Source organism: Acomys russatus, chromosome 12 (genome assembly GCF_903995435.1).
Source record: "Acomys russatus chromosome 12, mAcoRus1.1, whole genome shotgun sequence".
NCBI classification, from domain to species: domain Eukaryota; kingdom Metazoa; phylum Chordata; class Mammalia; order Rodentia; family Muridae; genus Acomys; species Acomys russatus.
The window spans coordinates 32,748,731-32,770,489 of NC_067148.1; the positions used below are offsets into that span (position 1 = coordinate 32,748,731).

General features: G+C 36.4%; 1 protein-coding gene across 1 annotated transcript in view; it reads left to right on the forward strand.

The window, feature by feature from the left end:
• The window catches only part of Erbb4 (erb-b2 receptor tyrosine kinase 4), a 1,024,038-nt gene that overhangs the window by 479,703 nt on the left and 522,576 nt on the right, over positions 1-21,759 (forward strand). The gene's annotated exons all lie outside the window — the stretch shown is intronic.

Here is a 21,759-nt window from a genome sequence, read left to right on the forward strand (position 1 = left end):
GGATAATTCATGCCAGTATTTTTCCATATCGTCATTTATCTCTTGGTCATAATTTCAGGGGTTATATTTACTTGTGGGTTATTGTTATTATGAATATAGCAGGGTATTCTAGTTTACAGATGAATGATTCTATTTTGTAATAGTTTCATTCAATGAATTCACGTCACATCAAGAAATGAATGGGAGATTTCTTTCTGAATGAGACATTTAAATATAACATGGGTGCAGCAAAGAAAGTAAGTTTAGTACCCCTTTGAAATCATACTATTAACCACACTCAATGAGGCTCATTTTTGTATTTATTTACTTATCCATTTATTTTTATTTTTGAGACAGGATCTTTCTTTGTTTCTTAGACTGGTCTAAAATTTGCTATGCAGCAAAGGGGGATCTGGAATTTCTGATCTTCCTGTATTGCCAGCCCACAACACCACACCCAATAGGAATAAAATTAATTTTTTATTAGCATAGAAGAATGTCATTAAATTCTCCATTTCCTTAATAATTAGTATGTCTAAAGGAAATAGTTATCACATGCTGCGTGAATACAGCAATTGGTCCCTCCTGGTAGTGGATCCATAAAATATAATTGTTGTTGGAAAAATTTCAGAGTATAGTATAATTTAATGATGTATCATTATAAAAGATTTTACTATACTAAATTGTTTAAATAGAAGGAATATTATATAAACATGGCATATTTTAGGGATTTGAAAAGAACAAATCATTCATTAAATTATAGAATGAATCTGTAAAAGTAGCAATTGCAGGAAATCATTGTCTAAAACTTTGATAGCAGTAAAATTCAGTAAGTAGGATTTTGGATTTTAGAATTTTTTAAAAGTGGTATAAATAGGGCTGATTGTGAAAAAGAAAGCGTCTCCTGAAGGATGTTCTCAGTAACATTTGCTAGATTAGGGACTAGATTTGTCCTTCTTGCAGAAAGATACACTAAAGACTCACAGACACTCCAGAATGCAAACACTTTCCTAGAAACACATTCTATTTAAAGTAGGACAGCTGGTAAATATTCGTCTCAAATTCTTGTGAGTAAGATTCTGGAGGCACATCTTTTATGGACATAGCTGCGTTAAAAAAAAAGATAGGAATGGGGATATAAGGCAAGTCATTTTGTAAAGGAATTAGCAATTTATTGTAGAAATCGCATTGATAGAAGAAGAAAGAGCTGGTCAAGTTTGTCATGGGTCTCACTTTATACTATTATATTTGGAATCCACCAAATCACTTCAACACATGATCATAGTAATCTGGAGATCAACTGAACCTGGATACATGATATTTGTTGAAATAAAAGCAGATCTAATAAAAATTACTGCATATATATACATATATATATATAAAGTCATTTATAAACAAGTAAACAAGAAGCAAAGCACATATCCAAAACAAGCCATCTATGACAACAGCTGTAGATAATATTGAAAGACATGTAAGAGTGAGCTCCTAATTAAAAGGAAGGTAGAAAGGGAAAGGTGGCATAAAATGAGAAACAACTGAATGAGAAGATACAAGTCCTAAATGTGTAGATGATATTACATTAGCAAGGGTCACTAGCGAAAAGAAAATGCATCCTTTCTACACATCTACTATCATGAGCATGATCTAAAAATTCAGAGAACCTTTAAGGTAGGCTACCTTCCTGTTCTTCCTCTTCAATCCCTGCTAGTGTCGATTCCATTTGCCCTTCTGAGTGAGAATTAAGCACCGTCCCTAGGGTTCTCCTTGTTATTTAGTTTCTTAAGGTCTGCGGATTGTAGTGTGCTTATCTTGTATTATGTGGCTAATATCCATCAGAAGTAAGTATATACCATGTATCCTTCTTGGTCTGTGTTACCTTACTCAGGATGATTGCCTCTAGTTCCATCCATTTGCCTGCAGTTTTCAAGATTTCCTTGTTTTTAATAGCTGAGTAGAATTCCATTGTGTAAACATACCACGGTTTCTGTTTAAATATTTTTATTAAATATTTTTTTATTTTTATATATACATTTATGTCATTACACATATCTACAATAAACTACCTCCAGCAAGAAGGACCATGAAACCATGAGGTATTATATATATATGTATATATATGACATTCATAGTGTTTTGGTTATTTTTATTTGGCAGCCTTGAAGAGAACATCTTTCCTATCTTGGGGGCATCTAAAATTCTGAATGTAAATCAATACCTATCATATCTTGTCATTTTCAACTTAAAAAAATCTATCCAGACCTAAAAACATTTTAACTCCTAAACAACTAAGCTTAATTGTAAAACTAAACTACCACAGTTTCTTTATGGAATCTTTGGTTGAGGGACATCTACATTGTTTCCAGATTCTGGCTATTGCGAATGAAGTTGCAATGAACATTGGGAAAATGTCCTTATTGTACAGCGGAGCATCTTTCAGGTATATGCCTAGGATTTAAAAAAAAACCACAAACAACAACAACAACAACAAAAAAGCCCAAAACACCAAAAAAATCTGAAATATTGATTGTGTGCCTCAAACAGCTTGGTTGAAGGAAAAGAGAAAGCTTAAGTCTTCAAGATTCAAGATACAACCTAGCCTGTCACAGCTAAAGAAATCGCTGATACATTACTATATGTTCTCTTAACAGCTCCTGCAGATCCTTCTGTGTCTTGGATCATTTCATCCCCCACAGTGTGTCTAGATGGCCTGGGTTTGTTTTCCTACCTAGTGTATGATAAAAATGAGACCTGGAGAGAAAGTAACAAATCTGAGATTACAAACACATCACGTGGTGCGAATAAACTGATTAAAAGTACATGTGCTGCCGAAGCCAGTCTCCATTTCCACTACTAGCTTATGTAATAGGTGAAATTCCTTTGGAGGTCATAATTCCTAAGTTTGGAGGGGGCTGCATATAAACCCTGGGTGATAACTATAATCCCAAGTCTCTCCTTAATTCCTGCAAATATATTACAATTGAAATGAATACAACTCTGAAATTACTGGGAAACTCGGTTGTTAAATAAATCATTTTAAAACTAAAAAAAAAAAAAAAAAAAGTACACAGCACAACTTTTAATTTGTAAAACCTGTAACTAACAGACAATAATTAATAGTAAGAACATTTGTCCTCCAAAATGACCTCTCCTCCTCTATTTAACATTTTAACTGAGCCTGAGGTTAACAAAGCACCAAGTAATTGCCTCTGACATGAACTCTGGTGCCTTGGTGGGGAGACACTGTGGGCACACAGAGGAAGGGGGAGCAGGCTATCCAGATGAGACCTGATAGGCTGTGGTCAGAAGGTGGGGGACAAGGACTCCTCCTGCCAGAGGTCTAGAGAGGGGGAATAGGGCAGAAGAGGGAGGAAGGGTGGAAACAGGGAGATGAGAGCGAGGGCATTGCATCGAGATGTAATGTAAATAAATTATAATAAAAATATGTATAAAAAGAAAAAGGTAAAAAGAAGTCCAGAGTAAATTTTCAAAAGACAGTAAAATGTTACATTATTATTTTCTATAATGGCCACATATTAAATGTTATAAAATCAATAAGTTTGTAATGTTATTTGAGAAATATGAAGACACATGAAGGCGTGACTCTTGAAAATTTCAACTTCAAAGGAGATTGTAAACTATTAATATTTGTTTTAATTAAAAGCATAAATGCTCAAGATATTAAATACTTACTTAAAATATATCCTTAATTTCAAGAGTTAGTTCTTATTGACTCTCTTTTAAATTATTTGTGAGTTTATACTGATCACCAAGCCGGTCATGTATCTTGCAAGTATAAATTATTAAATATGGGAAATACATTGGGGAGAGTTATGTATTTTCTGCCTGACTCCGTCCCATTTTCTATAACCATGAAACATAAAAGTAGATAAGTACAATTATGGAAAAATTAGAAAGGCAGCCTCCATATGAATATTGAATTTAAATGATTTTAATAAACTAGAAAATCTTGGTTGGGTTTGAAGCCAGGTGTAACTTCGGTTTGTGTTTGAAAGGTCTCAACTTACCTAGCAAAGCGTAATTAACCTAAGTTTGGTAAAGCAGAAGTGAATGATAACTTTCTCTACATCTATACCCGTAACTAGCATCGTGTTTTAGCATGTGCATTTGCTTCTGTATTTCATAAAATATTTTTGATTTGTCCCAAGTCTTTATTGAATCAATAGTTTGATGTAAAGCATCATCCTATTTTCTATTCTACCACAGGCCGTATGATGGCAAAGGAGACTTGCTTGACCAAGCTTCAGCATTCAGAAATGCTTGCTTAGCTGCAGCCACTTTTTAAAAAGTCAGAAACAAGAGGCGATCATACAACCTTTGAGCATGCACAACAAGAATTATGCTGCAAGTGTACAAGGGTTGGTTTATTTAATCTAATGGCCACCATATCTGCTGTGTAGAACTTTAACTTCCAAAGGCATACTGAAATGAAGGGTGTTACGTTGGGAAAACACTGGCCCATGGCTCACCGTGACCACTGGCTAATCGGCCTCTCAAAAGTTCAGTTAAAATTATTTAACACAAATGCGTAAAGAAATGGATTCAAATGCAATGCTTCCCCTTGTGGGCATTCAGTGTACTCAAAGCTCCTAGGAGTCTAATTAATCATAAATCTAGTAAAGAAGCCCTTGGTATATAAGAGCTTCTAATACTAACTCTGATGATAATTAGTTATGTGATCAGGAATAAATCACTTTCCGTACAGTAAAGGACCTGGCTGGTCTATTAATTGCATAAGGCCTCAAGAACACACTGCACTATGTATAGCTTTAAACAATAGATATACCTTGCCTCATAGTTCTAGAGGTTGGAAATCTGAAGTCAGGCACTGAGCAGGGCCCGTTCCCTCTGAGTGTTCCTAGGTTACTTGCTCCCTGCCTCACTCCCAGAATCTACAGAAGCTGCAAATCCTTGGCATCCCTTGGTTTGTGGGTTTATAACTCTCTTTTCTGCTCATTACTTGCTTTTGTATCACTGTTATTATTTAATGAGAATATAAACCTCTGCATTGGGGCCTGCCATGATTCAAGATGAGTCAATCATAACTAATTGGGTATTCAGTTAAGGTTATGTTTTTAGTATCTGGGTGGATGTGAATTTCAAGGTTGCTATTTAGTCTAGTAAAGGCAAAATGATTTCAGAGATCTCTTTTGGGTGAAATATTTCAAAATGTGTGATATGAGAGTGTCACTCTGGGACTCACACTTCTCTCTAGCAAGTGTTGGTTATGGCCATATTAAGTCTTGAAATGGAGTCACTAGTGGTGATTTTTGTTTACATATTATGAAAAGTAATACATTACTTTGAAATGATTTCCACTTAGTTATTTTCCTTTCACTGCATACATGGAGCTCTGGTCCCATGGCGCTGGAGCACCAACTTTGCTGCCTTAATGTTTAGAATGTTGTGTCTCTGAATAAATGTCCCTCTGGCGCCATGCTGTGAGCACCATGGGTGCACCTGCAAGCTCTGTTTGTGCCTGTTGATTTGATCCATGACACAGTGTTTGGAGTTGGTCTGCTAGAGTCATCCTGGGAAGGAATTTTAGACATTTTTCTGTTTTTACACTTGAATACTGTGCTCTCCACAATATTAAAGTCCTGAAACTCAGTCATTTAGGGATAAAGTAAGGATGCAAAAGTCCTCTCCTCCACCTCATTTTATTCTACCATATTTCATTCTATCATTTTTAGACAAATCTCATAATCTTGTCAGTCCACAAATCTGAGAAAATAAAAAGGCACACATATTCTGAATTAACGTAGCAAACTGTTTTATTGCAATTTTGTATGTGAGCTTAGCCTTTAATGGCTCAGCCACCTTTCCAGCCTGTAAATTGTTTTCTAACACTGGCTGAGGCTTTTGTTGTTGTTGAAGTTGTTCTTGTTGTTAACATTTAATTGTTTACTAGGGAGTATATTAGTGTGGTATGATTGTGTACTGTTCTAGAACTATCCCAAAATATAATTGTATTTGTAGTAAAACCAGTGTGACTCTTACTCTTATATGTCAATTTTGTTCATGTGGCTTAAAGTTGTTCTGTCTAATGATACAGAAATATACACACTAAATATGCGCATGTACATGTAATTTATTTGATGTACATAATTCTTCATTTGTCTTTGTCTTGTCAACATTTATTAAGCTCATGCTCCATCTAATCAAAATGCTAGTTATTGAGGACACTGTATTAGATATGGGACAAAATGGGTACCTTCAGTAATGCATAATTTAATCAGACTCTATATCTAGTATAGTAACTCTTGTTATTGCACTCTTACTAACTGAGAAGTAATCTTAGACTTCCAATAAATATATGAAAATAGATTGTTGTGCCATATCCTTTGTCATGTAGAGAACATGACAGCTGTTTTAAGGGTACTTTTACATTTTTAATAATTTCTACTACTGGTATAACCTGCATACAAGTGTTTCATTTAATTCTTTTGTTGATGTGATGAGTCTAACCGAGGCCAATGGGAAATGTTAGATCTGACTACTCTCCCTGCTTGATATAATTAGTAACTTCCAGTAGGTGAACGAGGGAGGGCCTTATCTCCAGGCCCTGTAGAAAGGAACACTCCATAACCACACATCAAAATCAGGTTTCATGTTTCCAGACTTTTTGGACCCTAAGCTTTGAGCAAAAGAGGCATATAGTGTAAAAGTCACTCAGCGTAAGTTATTTTATTATAGCACTGGAAAACAGCTAAGCCATTTTCTATAACAATGTGTGTTACCAATCTATAGCAAATCAATATTTTCCACAAAAGGAATTAGGATCTTCCACCTCTTACAGATAATTAGTATAAAGAGCTGTATTGATAGTCTCTGTGGATTTTCATTTCTGCTGCAGATTTTATCCTTGATTATTTTACATGTTTAAATAAATGAAGCAGTTTGTTGATTATAAATGACTTAAACACTTGTGTTTATAGTTTTTAATTAACCTAAACCTCTAGCACTGTGAATAAATGTCAATATTTTCATTTTTGCAGTCAAGATTGTAAAATATCCATCTTGCAGACTCTGTCAACTCACAGATTGGTATATGGAACAAAACATTCATCTGTATTTAATAGCTGCATTACTTTCTGTGGCATTAGCTTGATAAACTATCAGAGTTGACTAGCCATACAGAAATGACCCTTTGACGCTGACTGAACAAACTCCATAGCTATGCCAATCTCCTACTCAAAACAAAGAGGTTTGGCTTCTCTCCTTTTAGTAATTGGAACGGTCATCTATACAATTCCAGATGTGCCTGTTGTCCAGATGTTTTCAGACATACTAGGTCTGTCTTGCTTCAGTTTTCTATACTTGTTATGCAACAGTATTTCTAAGTCTTCTTCCATTCTACCACTTAAATCATTCCTCTCCTCCCTAACCACTGTGTTTGCCATCATCCATGTACTGCTGTTCGCTGGGCTCTTGGTAGTTCCTCTCATCCCTTCAGAGCTACTCTCTCCATTTTCACCCCAATCTGTGCCCTGAGCCGCTAACCATTGCATTCCTTCTTTGACAGCCTTAAATTACTTCTCCTTTTATTTCTGAAACAAATAAAACATTCCTTACTATCAAGTAAAGAATTTACTGCATGCCAAAAATTACAACCCACATTGAAATATAAATCAAAGCCTGTTGAGCGATTTTATTTAGTTATATACCACAAGCATTTCATAGCCCAGACATAGATATGTAGGAAAGAATACTGAGATGCTATTTGCTTTGTTTACCTGTGCCTATGTAAGGTTAGAGTGACATTTTTACAGGACAAAAATCAATGCAATTGTTGTAAAATTTTTTGTTTGCATTTCTGTTGGCAAGACTCATTTGTTCCTCTATTAGCAGCCCATAGTTTACCTTGGACATCAAGAATTGCCAAAATATTACAGCCAAAGTGAAAGGCACTCATATCTGCAGGATGAAAAAGCCTCAGGGCTCCTTAGGAACACATCACACTCTTCTGAAAGGACTTGTGGTTCCCCTTTCTCCAAAGTTTCTCAGAACTGTACTTCAAAGACAGTATGCACTGTATCCCTTTCTGCAGTTATGTTCAAGAATTCCCAAGTAATTCTTTCTTGTTCTTAGGACTTATAAAGGTTTCTGGTGTGTGTGTGTGTGTGTGTGTGTGTGTGTGTGTGTGTGTGTGTGTGTGTGTTTCCTCTGTTTTCCTGTGAGTTTAAAACATCATTTCCTCATGGCAGGCTGTGTGAACGTTGCGTTGTGTTAAGATTTTGCTCTGGCATACACATGGTATCCTGGATCCTGGTAATAGCAATTCCTACTAAATTTTAGATGCCTTGTCACATTGTGAGTGCTCCATTGGTTTGAAAGTGTACGATGTCAGTGACTGTCTCTTCCGTCATGAGTCTCTAGTATTATTTATGCGATGCTCAATATGTATTCATTTTAGGAATATGAATTCATTAAGTTATTTCGAAACGTATATTTTTTGTTACTTTGAGTGCATTGGCATTTTAAAATGTAATAATGATAAGTAACAACCTTTGCTAGTTATCTCATCAAAAATAAGCATTCATTAAGATACATACATTAACTTATTTATGGGTATATATAATAAACCAAACTAATCAGACAGCTTTATAAAATTTGCTTCACTTCATTCAAAGTGAAATAAAGGGATGGCTGCCATAATTTCATCCACACAACTATAGTTAATAAGGAGCTACTGAAGGTTATATGGTTTTAGTAAGTATGAGTTCAGGAATAAAAGTATCCTGTGCCAATGTGTTCCAGGCTCCTCCCCACTTTTTCTTCTAACTGACTTAGTGTCTCTGGTTTTATGTTGAGGTCTTTAATCCACTTGGATTTGAGTTTTGTGCAAGGTGACAAATATGGGCCCAGTTGCATTTTTTTTTACACATAGACCTCCAGTTAGACCAGCACCATTTGTTGAAGATGCTATCCTTTTTCCATTATCAGGAAACTGGGACAGAAGGGAGGACATCCTATCGGGACTCTAGATGAGAGAAGCATGGGAGAATAGCAAAGTAGAAGGACCCAGAGGGTCCTCGAAACCTACAAGTAGAACATTATGATAGGCAGATTTGGGCCCAGGGGTCCTGCTCAAACTAAGGCACCAGCCAAGGACAATACGGGCTGTAAACTATAATCCCCTACCCAGACCTAGCCAATGGACAGAACATTCTCCACAGTTGAGTGGAGAGTGGGGTATGACTTTCACACGAACTCTGGTGCCTCATATATGATCATGTCCCCTGGAGGGGGCAACCTGGTGGCACTCAGGGGAAGGATAGCAGGTTACCAAGAAGAGACTTGATACCCTATGAGCATATACAGGGGGAGGAAATCCCCCACAGGAACAGTCATAGGGGAGGGGAGTAAGGGGAAAATGGGAGGGAGGGAAGAATGGGAGGATACAAGGGATGGGATAATCATTGAGATGTAACAAGAATAAATAATAAAAAAATTTAAAAATAAAGAATAAACATATCAAAATGCCCGTTTTCTGTGTAGTGAGTGGGAAATGTACCTCTGAGTTCTCCCATGGAATTCAGAACTGGGCATAGTGGCGATACTGCAAGGTGTGATTACTCTGTGCAGGTGTGTGCAGGATGCCCACAGGCAAACACTCTGCAACGATGTGGCTGCTTCAAGGAACGAGAGGAACTTTCACACAGAGGGAAGGAAACAAGCAAAACATGGGCACGGTGGGCTTTAGGGAAATGAAACCGTTAAGGGTCATCGCAGCACAGCCTGTAATTACTGTGTCAGCCGGAGGCGGAGGGGAATTCACCTGAGTGTTATATAGCACAATTTGGGCATAAACCTGTTAGAAAAGTCAAGATTTCAGAATTCACTGTTTGGGCTGGGAGGTAGCTCAGGTATCTCAGTTGATGGAGTGTTTTCCCAACATACACACAGCCTCCTGCAACAAAAGCCTGGGTGTGGTCCAGACATGTAGTCATCACTCTTAGAAGGAGGAAACGGAAGTGTCAGAACTCCATGGATGCTTTTGGCTAACCGTGACTGCAAAGCCAGGCAGAGACCTTAAGACAATTCCATAGAAAAACAAAGAAACAAATTGAAAGGATGAAGTTTTACTCTAATAAAGTTTTTTTTTTAATTTTGTTTATGAATCTTTTAATTTGAAATAACAAAACATGGTCAACACTGGTACCTTTCTCTGTGTGCAATTATCGTTTTAACCAAGAGTGAGGTCTCAGGATGTGGACATCTAGGCAGACATACATCTGCTCATATTGGTTCATGTCGGCTTATTTCTGAATATTAACAGTTTGTTTCTTTGAATTTTATTTGAAATAGCATTTTACAAAAGAAAGGAAGTTAAAATTTTTTCAGAAGGCATTGAACTGAATAGATATAACACATACTAGTCGGGAAGGAAGCAGTCCTGAGTGGGCACATCAACTTGGGTGTTCTTCAGCTACATTAGAAGGTGAAATGACACTAATAATGTATTCAAGTCTGACAAGAATGCAGCAAGAAACTGAAATTATTAAAAACACTGATGAAATACAGATTTCATTTTTGCTGGCTTTAATTATGTACTTTGAGACCACTGCATGATGCATTTTGAGAAATGAGATAGGAAGGCATGTGGCCTTCAAATTTTGCTTAATATTTTCACACAAAGCACCAATAAAATAAAGACAAGTGCATGCAGCTTTCTGGGAATGTTTGAAGTTATATAATAACATACACAAATGTTTCACACATCATACTAAGCCTGACTGTATTTGCAAGCTTAATTTGAGATTTCTTGGTATATTCACAGAACAACACAGCTATAAAACATGTAAACTAACAACCAAAATGCACATTAGAAAGGCATGCTCCAAATATTTTTACTGTTCACATATGGGTAGGTTTTAAGAAGGTGGACATTGCCTAGTGAGTCTTTCAAGTGATCCACTATAAAGAGGAAATTCTTACTAGATTTGGATTGCTTTTTTATTTTATTTTCCCTTTAGATTAATATATAATCAACAATTATATTTTTTTGTTGGGTAGGAACAACTCTTACTAAATATTGAATAGATTTTGAATCTTCTGATCTATTAATGAAGTAATAAATTTGATTTAAAATTCATAAAATAAAATCCAGAAAAGTTTTCCCACCAAAGCTATTTTACAGGTAAAAGAGTTCCAATATATGAGGTATTCAGTTTACATTCAGGAATTCAATTTTGCGATGTATCCTTCTCATCACATAGTGTAAGTAGTTGGCTGTATGCATAACTTACTACATGTAGCTGTTTTAGGAATATGTGTCCTATATACTTTGATATCATAGAATATTATATATCCCTGATAAATAAAAATGTCAGCATATACATGTAAACATGTAGATAAAATGAACCCATTAATGAAGATGGTCTTATTTTGTTAGAATTTATTAATGAAGGAATGAATTGATTAATTCTGAAAAGCAACCATTATTCAAGTTTCTTCAATAACAATGTTCTATAAGAGTGAGGAGTATATTATATGCAAATTAAAGTTTTATACATTTACATATACACATATATGTGTATATATAGTCTACTTTACCATTAGATTGGTTTTTCTTTTTTTAACACATTTTTATTGAAAAATAAAATAATTCATATTACATCTAATTTTCTTTCCCATCCCATGCATCCTCCCATTCCTCCCTCCCTCCCACTTTCACCCCAATCCCCCTTCCCTATGACTCTGACTGAGGGGGACCCCCTTCCCCTGAATATGGTGCTAGGGTATCAAGTCTCTTCTTGGTAGTCCGCTATCCTTCCTCTGAGTGCCATTGGGCCTCCGCAACAAAGGGACATGGCCAAATATGGGGCATCAGAGATCGTGTGAAAGTCAATCCCCAGTCTCCACTTAACTGTGGAGAATGTTCTGTCCCTTGGCTAGATCTGGGTAGGGGTTCGATGATGACTGCACGTTTTGTCTTTGGTTGGTGCCTTTGATCAAGCAGAACCCCTGGGCTCAGATCCACCCATCATAATGTTCCTCTTGTACGTTTCTAGGAGCCTCTGGATCCACCTATTGCCCTATCCCCTATATTTTTCTCACCTAGAGTCTCAATAGGATGTTCTCACCTCTATCCCACTTTACTGGTAGGTGAAGACTTTCATGGGATCTGCCTCTTGGGTTAGTGTCCAGTTATGTGAGTATATACCATTTGAGTCTCTCTGCTTCTGGGTTAGCGCACTCATTATGATCATTTCTAGTTCAATCCATTTGTCCACGAATTTCGGGAATTCCTTGTTTTTAATAGCTGAGTAGTATTCCATAGTGTAAATGTACCACAGTTTCTTTATCCTTTCTTCTACTGAGGGACACTTAGGCTGTTTCCATGTTCTGGCTATTATGAATAAAGCTGCTATGAACATGGTTGAGCAAATTTTCTTGTTGTGTGCTGGAGCATCTTCTGGGTATATTCCAAAGAGTGGAATAGCTGGGTCTTAAGGAAGCCCTATTCCCATTTTTCTGAGATAGCACCAGATAGATTTCCAAAGTGGCTGTACTAGTTTGCATTCCCACCAGCAATGAAGGAATGTTCATCTCTCCCCACATCCTCGCCAGCATGTGTTGTCACGTGAATGTTTGATTTTAGCCATTCTGATGGGTGTAAGATGGAATCTCTGAGTTGTTTTGATTTGCATTTCTCTGATGACTAGAGATGTTGAGCATTTCTTTAAGTATGTCTCAGCCATTTGATATTCCTCTGTTGAGAATTCTCTGTTTAATTCTGAGCCCCATTTCTCAATTGGGTTATTTGGTTTTGCGAAGTTTAATTTCTGGAGTTCTTTATATATTTTGAATATTAGACCTTTGTCACATGTAGGGTTGGTGAAGATTATTTCCCAGTCTGTAGGCTGTCCCTTTGTTCTTTTGACAGTGTCTCCTGCCTTACAGAAGCTTCTCAGGCTCATGAGGTCCCATTTATTAATTGTTGACCTTAAGGCCTGGGCCGTTGGTGTTCTGTTCAGGAAGTTGTCTCCTGTGCCTATGTGTTCCAGGCTCTTCCCCACTTTTTCTTCTAACTGATTTAGTGTCTCTGGTTTTATATTGAGGTCTTTAATCCATTTGGACTTGAGTTTTGTGCATGGTGACAAGTATGGGTCCAATTGCATTTTTCTATATGTAGAAATCCAGTTAGACCAGCACCATTTGTTGAAGATGCTATCCTTTTCCCATTGAATAGATTTGGCTTCTTTGTCAAAAATCAGGTGACTATATGTGTGTGGATTCATATCTGGGTCTTCAATTCGATTCCATTGATCAACCAGCCTATTGCTGTGCCAGTACCATGCTGTTTTAATTACTATTGCTCTATAGTACAGCTTGAGATCAGGTGTGGAGATTGGAGATTCCTCCTGAGGATCTTTTATTGTATAAGATTGTTTTAGCTATTCTGGGTTTTTTGTTTTTCCATATAAAGTTGAGAATTGACCTTTCAATGTCTTTAAAAAATTGTGTAGGTATTTTGATAGAGATTACATTGAATCTGTAAATTGCTTTTGGTAAAATGGCCATTTTTACTATGTTGATTCTCCCGTAGATTGGTTCTTCTTCACAGCCTTTATTCTTACTGTTCTCAGTCAGCTTAACTACAATAAACATATCATCTACTTTTCCACAAAATTTACCACCTGCCTTTACTGCTGTTGTGTTCATCATGTTTCACCTGTATGTGTAGGTATGTGGTATGCATGTATGTTCACATATGTATGTAGGGGGCAGTGCATTTGTGTATGGTATGTGGAGGCCTGAGGCTGATATATGGAGTCAGAATTCTTTTCCTATAGTTTCTTTCCCTTATTTTTTATTGTTTTTTGAAATAGTCTCATTCAAGCCACATTCTTTTCCTTTGGGTTGTGAGCCTTAACCCTTGATAGTAGACTCTTCTCATCAGCCCTGAGGTAAATTCTCAGTCAAGGAAAAAGCTTGCCCCATCCAGTTGACTGCAGGGAGCTTCTGTGTTCCCTTGAGGCTAAAATTACAGGTTGGCATCACACTCACTCTGCATGGACCTGGAAACTGGGGATCCAAACTCCAATGCTCTTCCTGTGTGGCTGAGCATTGCCCTAGCACACTATTCACATGTTAGGTTACTTAACAAACAATTAGCATCTTGAGTATAAAGGTTATAATATGATTATAAAGATATAATATTCCAATTAGGCTAAGATTATATGTCACATGTGCTGAAAGCATGCACTTTTTAAATCAATAGGTCTGGTTGTTCAGTAGTATTTTTGTTTGTCTGTTTGGTTTTGTTTTCCAGGCAAGAATTCTCTGTGTAGCAGTCCTGGCTGTCCTTTATTGGCTTTGTAAACCAGGTTGGCCTCGAACTCACAGAGATCTGCCTGCCTCTGCGTCCCCAAGTGCTGGGATTCAAAGTCTGTGCCACCATGTCTGGCTATTTAGTAATGCACTGGAATCACAAATAAAGATTTTTCAACAATTAAAGTATATTTATAGTTCTACTGTTGGAGACTCTATTCAGCTCTATTTAAGAGAACTAGAAGTGAAATTAATAATCATTTCTATGCCTAATGTTGGCTGTTGGTGTTAAGTCGAACAACATTAACTAGTAAATATAATTGAAAAGAAAATGAATACAAAATCAGCCAGGTCTTTTTATTTTTTAATTCAGTGATAGTCTGCCATTTCATAACAATAATAGTTTGTGATTTAGCATGATTTGATTTATCTACATTCCTGTATTTATCATTGATATTTAAAAAAAAACAAAACTTAATTTTATTACTATTGACAAATACAAGCATTTAAGTAAGAAGCTTCATTTTGAATTGCCAAGGAAATTCAAAATTTACTATTCCATCTTTGTCATGGAAGGAATGCTGTCACCTACTCCATCTCTGTCATACAAATCCAGCAGGAAAACAGTAGCACACCACTAGGAACAATGCAGAGTTATCTGTTCTCAAGCTTTAAATATTTGTCATTCAATAAATGAGGTGATTAAGTAGACAGCGTTGTGATGCTCTCACTGTTATACTCATCTAGGAAGTAATCCCGTTATACATCCATTACTTAGGACAAAAAAGAAAAAGAAAAGAAGCTATTGTTTTGTAGGCCCAGAAAGGTGATAAAGTAAATGATTTTGATTAAGTGTCGTGATTTAGGGAGAAGCAGTTCTTCTTCAGAGCTTAAAAGTTTAACGTTAAGGAACATATTTCAACTAGTAGTACTGTTCTCTGGACAATGAATTCTTTGATAAGTTTCCTCTGTCATTGTTCATTTATTAATAAGACAAAGTTTATCTTACATTTGGCCAGGAATTAAGAATATATTTGTAGATGTATTAAATACACTTATAAGCCACAATTAATTGCATATGAATAGTTAGGAAAGAAAGGGTGCTGGTTGTGTTGTGATTGAGGGTGACTTACTGTCTGATTCATCTTGTAATCCCATAAATATAGGTTGAGTCAGTTACAGATCTAGGTGGTAGGCATCAGAGTGGGGCATGTAAACATGACTCTTCCTGTAACCTTATATTTTTGTAAGGGGAAACTCATATTTTAAAGGTAAACAAGTAATAATACAGGTCACTTACAATAATAAAATAGCACGGTGTGAATTGGGTGTAGAGCTGGAGGTTTAACAAATCATTACCTTCTACTTCTACCTTCTTTGCTATCTAACCAAAAATAAACCAAAAAGAAAGAAAGAAAGAAAGAAAGAAAGAAAGAAAAATTGCCTGAGAGAAAGATGAGTTAAAAAGGTGTTTTCTTAAATTACATACATACTACATACATACACGTACTTATTAGAATATTGTGGTGATATATAAATTATAGCTAAGTGAATCCATCCACAAATTCTTTTCACAATTATGTAAAGAGTAATTTGTCATGAAAGGATTACACTTTGCCCTGGCCTGTGGTTGATAATACCCATCACTCAGTTGAGGTTAATTTTATTTTCTCTGTTCAAGTAGCCAATCATCTGTGACTAGCTTCTTTAGTAGTGCTGTGGTTTCATATTGAATTCCTCTCCTCCATGGGGTACTTTTTCTACGTCATGAGCTTTTGCTAGCCTTGTACCTGAAGTTACAGTCTCTGTCAGTTCATATATGCATTTACCCTGTTGGGTCCAGACACTGTGGTTTCCTTAACAATTATGCACCACCTCTGGCTCTTGCAGTCTTTCTAGTTCCCTCTTTCATATTCATCGTTGAGCTTGAGAGGAAGGGTGTGGTAAACAGGTAACATTCAGGTTTGCATTCTCCAAAGGGCCCCACTCTCCTTATGTTGTTCAGTTGTATGTCTTGTTAATTACCATGTATTGCAAAGATGAAACTTCTATGATCTGTGGGCATAACAGTGTATCATTAGGAACCCTTTTGCTGTTATGTTCATTTATCAGATTATTAATAGTAGGGATTCCACTATGCCCATGGCTTATCTAGTCTCATGGTCTTGGCTTCATTAATATATCAGGCATGGTTTCTATTTTATGGAGCGAGCCTTACATCCAACTTTAAAAGACGCTTTGTTAATCTCCTACCTTCTGTGCCACTGTTGCACCAGTGTTCATATCTTGTATGCAGGCAATTATTACAGCTCAGTGGGACCACAGCCAGGTGAGAGAGAGGCAGTTAACAATCAATCAGACTCCATGTTTTTAGTGTTAATTTTATTTTCTTCTATTTTTATTTTTAGAGAAAAATATCATGATATCGGTTTGTGAAAGGGGAAAGGATAAAGAATTAAAGTTTGTAATGTAATTGAAGAGTGGTTAACCTTATAAGTAAGGGAATAATGAGGTTAAAAACAAACAAAATGAATAAATGTGACATAGTTTACTATACAAAATATGTTCATTTTAATCTTTGTAAATATTACCATTTCTAATTATTTAGTTAAGGTCATGCAGATTTCACACACCCCAACTTCCTAACCCCTACACTGTCTCTATATTTAATAATTCCATTAACAACAGTGCTCTTATATTGCAGAAAGAAGTGGTTTGTGCAAATATCTCTCTCTCTCTCTCTCTCTCTCTCTCTCTCTCTCTCTCTCTCTCTCTCTCTCTCTCGCTCTCGCTCTCTCATGTGTGATTCAAAAACATAAAATTTCTAACATGAAAATTTGTTTTATTGCCATCATGAAAACCTATGACATTCTGAAATGCTCACCTGTACTCTTAAGGTCTATAATCACATATTGTCTTTCAATTCGATACATTTTCTTAGTAATGTCTTGAGTACTTGATTGTTTCTCTGATGCTGGAAGTTAAATTTAAGAGGAAAATATACTTCTCAAAGAAGGGCAGCGAGCTGAAACTTGTCTCTCACTAAATACTTAGATGGCAATGACAAAAGGGGGCAGGTACATCTGCTCTGGAACTGAGTAACACCGTATTACTCATCAATTCTGGGTGTTAATATATCCTACAGTCAACGGGGCAGTGGCTCATGGATATAGCACTTGGGACAAACAGGAAAATGTGCTAAGTATCAACACACAACTCAGTGCCTTACTGATATATTCTTGTCAGTTTGGCATCTCCAACAGATATTGACAACCAAAAGAAAGGCATTTAACAAGCCGGACTCTGAGACTTTTTAAAAATCTCTTTTTAAAATACATTTTATTAATTTATTCGTATTACATCTCAATTGTTATCCCATCCCTTGTATCCTCCTTTTCCTCCCTCCCATTTCCCCCTTAGTACCCTTTAGAAGTGGTTGTGTAGTAGAAGTTGACAATGGATAGACATATTGGGAGTAGTCTAAACTATGTGTATCCTCACTGTTCTGTCTTTGTAATTGAAAACTAAGTCTTCTTTTCAAAATCAAATTTTGAGGCAATATCTTAACAAAGTCATAGAAAAAAAAAAGAAAAAGAGAAGATACTTTGTAAAGTTGGGATAAGTATCCAATAAATTAGTTTGATCAATTGGCTTTTTTAAAATATAAAAACTCAAGTTCCATATACCTATAACTACAAGGTGTATATACACAAGGACCTACTTTCCTAAGGATTTTGATGTGTATCCAAACAGGGACCTAATTTCTATATATCCAAAACTATAATATATATACACACACACAAGGGCATAATTCACATATATTCAGGAGTATGATGTGAATGCACACTATGGTCTATTCTAGATCCTGTTTTCTTTTCAGGCCAAAAAGACTATATATGCCTCATAAGTAGAGATTTATTTTTTTCATTAAAATGCTATTCTAATGTGTATTACATATAGAAATGGATATCCTTGCATGCTTAACATACTTTGACATAATGTCTCACTTTGTGTCCTAAAATAACCCTGGACTAGAGATTGTCCTGCATGAACTTGCTGAGTGCTCGGTTAAAGGAATGTATTATTACATAAAATCTAGCTAAAAAATAGTCTCTTTAGTCTCTATTATTGTCTTTTCCTGGAACATATATGTCCTGGATAAATAACTAAATTTTAGACACTTACATGAAGGTTTAGCTTTTTGCTTTAACTAGTATTTTAGATGTTGCCATTGATTTGCTGACTACAAATGGCTTTATTATTTTTGCATATATGATTTTTTATTATGATATATGTTATCTACCCAGAGATTAACATATAACTTTATAATTATAAGAAAGAGCAAATGTCTGCCGTGAACCACACATATCATTGAAGTAGATTTAATTGATCTAAAGTTAATTTCCTTTTGATTACTTTTGGCAATGGAGCTAGGAATGGTTCATTCATTTGCAATAACTGCTGTGGATCTTAATTCAATTCAGTCCTCATGATAAGGACATGCTTTCTATGACATCCAGCATCTTATGAAAAAAAGTAAAATGAATGCTGTTTTCAGCTTTGATAAAGTATGTAAAATATTTCAAATCTGGGAAAGAGCAAGGAGTGAAATCAATTAATTAAAAAAGTTGAGATTTTTTTTTTTTACAGAAGCAATCTGTGATTAAACACAAAGCTTTATCCTGGAGCAATTAAGTAAATGTGGCCTTGGGTATCTTTGTTCATTCCCTAGAGAACGTATGATGAAATTCTGGTTGAGTGTTAAACTTTATTAGAGATTTATGTGTTTTAATTGATTCAGCTTCATTATAAAACTTTGATGAAACAGCTGATACAAAGGACATATTAATATCATAAGTAAACTTCTCATGCATTGTCTTTAACTTCCCCAAGAAAAGAAAACATAGCTCACCTGGGTGTTCTGAACAGATGAGAACAAAATGTAAAAGTGAACAGGAAAGCCTATAATTAATTATGTACTTAAGGATATTTCCTCATGCCAGGTGAGTCATTAAAAAGTGTCCATAGTTAGGGGACCCACGAGAGGACCAAGCGGCCCATTAACTTCATGTATGTAGGAGCCTAGGACGAGTCCATGCATGCTCTTTGGTTAGGGCCTCTATGAGCCACCAAGGGCCCAGATTAGTTGGCATGAAGGTCTTCTTGTGGTGTCCTTGAACTGTTTCCTCAGTCCTTCCCCTAACTCTTTCACAAGACTCACTGAGTTCTGCCTAATGTTTGGGTGTGGGTCTCTGCGTCTATTTCCATTATCTTCTGGATAAAGCCTCTCAGATGACAGCTATGCTAGGCTCCTGTCTGCAGCAAAAGCAGAATATCACTAATAGTGTCAGGAGTTGATTCTGTCCCACGGGGTCGGCCTCAAGTTGGGCCAGTCATGGGTAGCCGTACCCTCATTCTCTCTTCCATCTTTTATCTCTGCATATCTTGTAGGCAGAACAAATTTTGGTTGAGGGTTTTGTGGGTGGGGTGGGGTGCCTCTCCCTCCACTGGAAGTCTTGCCTGGCTTACAGAGTGTGGCAACTTCAGTCCAAGTGTTCCCTGCTTCTAGGCATCTCAGCAAGGGTGGCGACCATATTTTTCCACGAGCCTCCCCGATCTCAGGTATTCTGCTTATCCCAGAGATGTCCCATCCCCAATATCCCTTCTCTCTCCCAGCCCTCTCACCACCCATCCCTGATCTTCCCACAATGGAGTGGGGGCTGTGTCAGACTAGGACTCTGTTATCTCCCTCTGGATCCCTCACGCCCTTGCTGGACTGCCTTTTCTGGCCTCGGGTGAAAGAGGAGGCACTTAGTCCTGATATGACTTGATGTGCCAGGATTGGTTGGTACGCGGAAGTGGGGCGTTATGGGAGAAGTGGGTGGGAAAGTGGAACCGGTAGAGGGGATGGAGTGGGGTTACAATTGGTATGTAAATTGAATAAATAAATAAATGAAAAAACGTTTTAATAGATGTCCATAATAGGTGCATAAATATTTTCAATATAAAACTAAATAAATTTTATTAGTAAAGAATAATTCTCCACGTGGATGGAGATGAGTCTTGTTAACACTTCACTTCTTATTGACTAAAACTCATCCTTGATAATTTTGTATAAAAAGGCATCCTGTTAGTTTCGCCCTAGACCACCTCTTGTCTCCTTCCAACCCCATAATTCTGCCTTTCTCCCTATTGTTCATTTTCCTTCTAGTTTTTTATGTGACAGTGAATTTGGAAGCATCACTGGAGTGTCACCATTGAGTATATACCTGCAGAGAAAGACTGTGGCTCTCAAAGAGTTCATTAGTAGCCAATAGCTCAGCAGGAAGGAGAAGGATCCCATCAGCCTGTCTAAGATCCATGATTTCCCACTGATAAGCTCAGTCTAAGACAGGTCCAGTGAAGGCAACAGCAGCGGCTAAGAGATTCTGTTGGAAATGGCTGTGTCATGTCCTGGAAATACCATTTGAAACCCCTTTCCGCATGTTCTGGTTCTTCCATTCTTTCTAGTCCCTCTTTTCTGATGTTCCCTAAACCTTACAAGGGGTAGACAATATACAAAGAGACTGAAATATCACTCACCCTTCATACCTTGAGTCTCTGCATTCATAACTTTTCATTATTTGTGCTGGATACTCAGAGGGCTTCAGGGAAGCACAGTTCTAATAGAATATGTGTCTCGAAATTTATTTCTTTAGAATTTATTTGTCCTAAATATTTACTTTTTGTTTTCTAGACTGGCATGGGGCAGCAATAATCAGTGCATTACATTTATTTATAGGGAATTTTTTTTTCTTGTGACTTCGTTTGTTTAAAATGTACATTAAATTATGTACAAGACATATAGGGACTGGACATAATGCACATATACTTCATAAGACATTCTAATCAGGATACACACTGAAACAATACACTCTTCACTAGGAAGCTAACCAACTTATTATGGGATGTGACTAAAAACAACATTAGCCAAGAAAAAAAGAACAAAAACTTGTAACGTAGACTCTTTCCTTCCCAGATTGGCTTTTGAGCTTTTTTTAAGTCTCTTGTTCTTCTAACACTCATTATTTGTTTTTTTGTTTTTTGTTTTTGTTTTTTTTTTTTTTTTTGGTTTTTTGAGACAGTCTCTCTGTGTAAGCCTGGATGTCCTGTGACTCACTCTGTAGACCAGGCTGACATGAGTTTACAGAGCTCTATCTGCTCTTCTTTCTGATTGCAGAGATTAAAGATATGTGTCACTACCACCCGGGTCTTTCTAATATTCTAAAAGTCAGGTCCTAGAGAAGTGAGCATTAAAATATATATCAAGTACTAAAGAATAGAATTTATCTTTCTTGACTTCAAGTTTATGACCCTTTTAAATACATGTAGGAATTTGAATTGCTGTTCATGTTGTTTTTTTATTGTGATCTTATATATGTATATGTGAGTGTATAATATATACATACACACACACAGACATATATATACATACATATATAT